The following is a 5,149-nucleotide window of genomic DNA, read 5'->3' as shown; positions in this document are numbered from 1 at the left end:
GCACATGCACACACACGCACGCACACACACACACACACACAAACACACACTACATCTACATGCACACAAAATAATATAAAAAGCTGATTTTATCCTTCTAGCATAAAGATATGTATGTCCTGTAGGGGGGAATGTAAAACCTTCATTCTAAAATTTTCCATAAAATTGACACCCATGATTGAAAGAGCAAAAAAGGTATTGAGCACATTCCCCATTCTTTCAAGAGGTCAATTGATTATTTGTGTTTGTTTGGCCTGAGTATGTAAGATATGGTTATAGCTACAATGCCAATGAGAACTTCAGGAGAAAACCGTGCTCTCCAATTGCTCGTCCTTCTCCTTTATCCACTGTGATCCTGTAGGGGTTACTCTCAAACTCATGTGAACTGCAATAACTGATAGCAATACAAAATAATATGTAGACATGCAAATTTTGTCCTTCCAGGCTCAATTGATGGCTCTACCTATTGCTTTTCTGTGTACATTGACTTTGATGTTCCTTTAAATAAATTTCTGCTTGGGGACTCTTCTTTAAATTGGTTGTAACACCCCAGTGATTTCCTCATTAATAAGGTAAATAAAATATTCAACTTGTATGCATTTTCATATCTGAGTAACAGTCACAATTTTCCCTTTTTCAAAACTCATCTCTAATAGTGAAAGACTAAAATAACACAAAGACCATGGAGGTTTTCTCCAATGGAATAAAAGCAAAATAATTGTACATAAGCGTAGACCTTTTGCACACATACTCACCCAGTTTTTTAAGGGCGTGCTATATTCTCTCTTCCTTTGGAATTATGTGTGCTATTGATTGGTTATCTTAGTACGGATTGTACAGTGATTTTTTTTCCTTATTGTCAACCAAGTACCAGAATTAATAGTCACTTCATTTTATTGTCAAAACCCAGATTTTTCCCATTGTGTAACCATTATATTTGGTTAGATATTCTTGACTCACGAATGTCTGATGTAACCTGGCTGAAATACATAATTATCATATTCACATCCCCTTCACCCAGTAATTGATTGGTAATCAATGTATGGACTAAAGTTAGTACAGTACCTACAGAAAATAATACAAAGGGTTTTGAACTTCTAAGAGAAATATAAGCTGATTATTAGGAAAGAAATTCTTAAAACAGGTCTGAGTCCCTGGAAGGGAAAGTAGAGAGAAAACAAAAATAAAGACAGTCCTAGATCATTAAAGATGCTGAACCGCTATGTCATACTACCCTGAAGCTTGCTTGGCCCCTGAACTTCCTGGTCATATGAGTGAGTAAATTCACATCTGTGTGGGTGCATGTGTGCTTGTTGTATATAAGCATGTGTATGTGTGGTTTTCCTGCACATGTGGATATGTAGCAGTAAGAGTTTTGATTTTAGATTTGTTCTCCTGATCTCTACTTCACATTTTGTCATTGGTTTGGTTTTTTGTTCATTTGTTTGTCTTGAGACAAGTTCTCTCACTGGACTCAAAGTGCACTGAGTTCTCCAGGGAACACCAGAACTCTTCTTGTCCCTGCCCCAGTGCAGACTCCACCAACACTAGGGTTGTAGGCACCCTCTACCCTGCACAGATTTTCTATTGGTACTGGGATCCAAACTCACATTCTCACCTTGCATGGCAGGTGCTTTACCAACTTAGCCATCTCTCACCTTCAGTGTTTTAAACATGTTGTAATTGAAATAGAATTATATCACCTTTTCCTCCCTTTCATGCCTCAAACCATTTCCCTACTCCCCAAACCTTCAAATTCAACCTCTTTCTCTTTTATTATTATTTTTACATATATTTGTGTATATGTATATACATACACACACACACACACACACACACACACACACAATCTACTGAGTTTATGTATGCTATTTGTATGTATATGGCTTCCAGACCAATAAAGAGACACATCACATCCCTGGAAGAGATTAACACCCTGCTCCACAGTCGTTGGTTACCTGTAGTTCTTTGTCTAGGGCAGGACCTCATGAAATTTTCCCCCTTGCACATTAATATCTTCACTGATATTGCCATTGCTCCAGTCATGTTTATGCAGCCGTTTCCAGCAGAGACTATTCTGTTTATTCTGAGTGAGACCCTGTGCCTTATCATTTTCTTAAGACCTCAGAGAGCTCATCACGTCTCATAGCAGATACTCAAAGTCATTTTTGAATTTTAGCATTTGAAAAAATGTGCCTTCCTTGTTTCCAGTTTTTACACTCCATCTCACTCCAGCTCTCTGTACGTTAAATTCCTTTGCTCTTTCATCTGTGTACCTCTTCTCTAACTCTTTATGTACTTAAAGCATCTTCTTGTTTGTCCACTTACTATAGCTATTTCACTTGTGCTTTTTAAAAGGGGTGTTTGTGTTGGTTTAATGGGGTTTTGTGGAGTTCTTAACTGCCAAAGCTTTTCTTTGGTGACATATGAACAAAGATTCTGCATTAAAAAGTACCAACCTGGTCAGTCCCTGCAGCCGCTGGCCGCCCTCAGTTAGCAGCTTGGCGCCACCTCGGGTCAGTGTCTGTGGTGGGCTTGTCGAGCCAGCTGACTGGCGAACAGCGCTGGCGCTCCTCGGGGTTCGGCATCTCCATGGGTCCGGGCAGTGGAGCCACTGTACTGTGAGTGCTTCCACCGCTCCAAGGAGACAGCATTCAGAGTTCTTGGATAAGTTGGCCTTGTGAGGAGCTGGCAATAATTGATTCGATCTCTAGGTTTTCTGTAGGCACACTGAGAACCATGAGTAGCTTTACGAAGGAAGAGTTTGACTGCCATATCCTCGATGAAGGCTTTACTGCTAAGGACATTCTGGACCAAAAAATCAATGAAGTCTCTTCCTCTGACGATAAGGATGCTTTCTATGTTGCGGACCTCGGAGACATTCTAAAGAAGCATCTGAGGTGGTTAAAAGCTCTTCCCCGTGTTACTCCCTTTTATACAGTCAATTGTAATGACAGCAGAGCCATCGTGAGCACCCTGGCTGCTATCGGGACAGGATTTGACTGTGCAAGCAAGACTGAAATACAGTTGGTGCAGGGGCTTGGGGTGCCTCCAGAGAGGATTATCTATGCAAATCCATGTAAACAAGTGTCGCAAATCAAGTATGCTGCCAGTAATGGAGTCCAGATGATGACTTTTGACAGTGAAATTGAATTGATGAAAGTTGCCAGAGCACATCCAAAGGCAAAGTTGGTTTTACGGATTGCCACTGATGACTCCAAAGCAGTTTGTCGCCTCAGTGTTAAGTTTGGTGCCACACTCAAAACCAGCAGGCTTCTCTTGGAACGGGCAAAAGAACTAAATATTGATGTCATTGGTGTCAGCTTCCATGTGGGCAGTGGATGTACTGACCCTGAGACCTTCGTGTAGGCAGTGTCAGATGCCCGCTGCGTATTTGACATGGAAACAGAAGTTGGCTTCAGCATGGATCTGCTTGATATTGGTGATGGCTTTCCTGGATCTAAAGATACAAAGCTTAAATTTGAAGAGATCACCAGTGTAATCAACCCAGTTCTGGACAAGTACTTCCCAGCAGACTCTGAAATGAGAATCATAGCCGAGCCAGGCAGATACTATGTCACCTCAGCTTTCACACTTTCCGTCAACATAATTGAAGAAAAGAAAAGAAAGAAAAAAAACGTGTGGAAGGAGCAGACCGGCTCAGACGATGAAGATGAGTCAGATGAGCAAGCCTTCATGTATTATGTGAATGATGGAGTATATGGATCATTTAACTGCATTCTTTACGATCATGCACATGTGAAGGCCCTGCTGCAGGAGAGACCCAAGCCAGATGAGAAGTATTACTCATCCAGCGTCTGGGGACCAACATGTGATGGCTTTGATCGAATCGTTGAGCGCTGTAACCTGCCTGAAATGCATGTGGGCGACTGGATGCTGTTTGAGAACATGGGTGCACACACCGTTGCTGCTGCTTCTACTTTCAATGGGTTCCAGAGGCCAAACATCTACTATGTGATGTCACGGCCAATGTGGCAACTCATGAAGCAGATCCAGAGCCATGGCTTCCCACCAGAAGTGGAGGAGCAGGATGTTGGCACTCTGCCCATGTCTTGTGCTCAGGAGAGCGGGATGGACAGTCACCCTGGCGCTGCTAGGATCAACGTGTAGATGCCATTCTTATAGCTCTTACCTGCAAGTTTAGCTTGAATTAAGGCATTGGGGGGACCATTTAACTTAGTTACTGCTAGTCTGGAATGTCTTTGTGAGAGTAGGGTGGCACCAATGCAGTTTGGAAGGTTAGGAGATGGGGGTCACACTTATTGTGTTCCTATGGAAACTTTGAATATTTGTTTTATATGGATTTTTATTCACTTTTCAGACATGATACTAACATGTGTCCCTCAGCTGCTGAGTAAGCATTTGTAGCTTGTACATTGGCAGAATGGGCCAAAAGCTTGTGTTGTGACCCATTTTGAAAATAAAATATCTTGAAATAAAAAAAAAAAGTACCAACTTGATTTTCTCCACTCATCAGAATCATGGCTGCTCTGAGTACTTTCTACTCTATTTCCTCATAAATTACCCTACTAGATTTTTAATATGACTTTATAATAAGCCAAGCTTTGCTTTCACCAATGAAAGTTTCAGAGAGGAACAGTTCCAAAGTGGGTTGCCTGTGAAGATTTGCAAGAGCACAGTGTATAACCCAGATTCAGAGTTATGAGCAAGAAGTCAGCAACCTCTCGAGATGAGATGAGTGTATGTCTATTAACAAAAACAGTTTTCTCAGATTGAAATAATTGCATCATCTGTAATCGCACAGATAAAACAAATACCTAAATCCCTTCTAAAGGAAAATAAATCATTTAACATAGTAAACATACCACAGAGAATACAAACCAGCAGTAGTCGGACCATGCCTGCACAAAGAATACTGGCTCACATCTGCTGCAGCAACCGATCTGTGCAGTCAAATGCTCATATAGGCAACAGTTGACGTGGGTCAAAATGATAAAAATTTAATAAATGACTGACAGCTTCCAGGGAAGTTTGTTTCTGCTTTTAAACTAATTCCAACCACAGTCTATAAAGTTATAGACTTCGATTGTTTAACACATTGTAGTCTGTAGTACCTTGTTATGGAAACCTGGAAAGCTCTTTCAGTATTCAGTTAATAAAACTGTAC

At 41.0% G+C, this 5,149-nt stretch overlaps 1 pseudogene; it reads left to right on the top strand.

Moving 5' to 3' along the window:
* Positions 1-2,720: 2,720 nt before the first annotated feature.
* LOC114619888 lies at positions 2,721-4,131 on the top strand (annotated as a pseudogene).
* Positions 4,132-5,149: the final 1,018 nt, after the last annotated feature.

This window comes from Grammomys surdaster, unplaced genomic scaffold, assembly GCF_004785775.1.
Source record: "Grammomys surdaster isolate TR1022 unplaced genomic scaffold, NIH_TR_1.0 165, whole genome shotgun sequence".
Classification (NCBI taxonomy): Eukaryota; Metazoa; Chordata; class Mammalia; order Rodentia; family Muridae; genus Grammomys; species Grammomys surdaster.
This window is presented reverse-complemented; position numbering and strand designations above follow the sequence as displayed.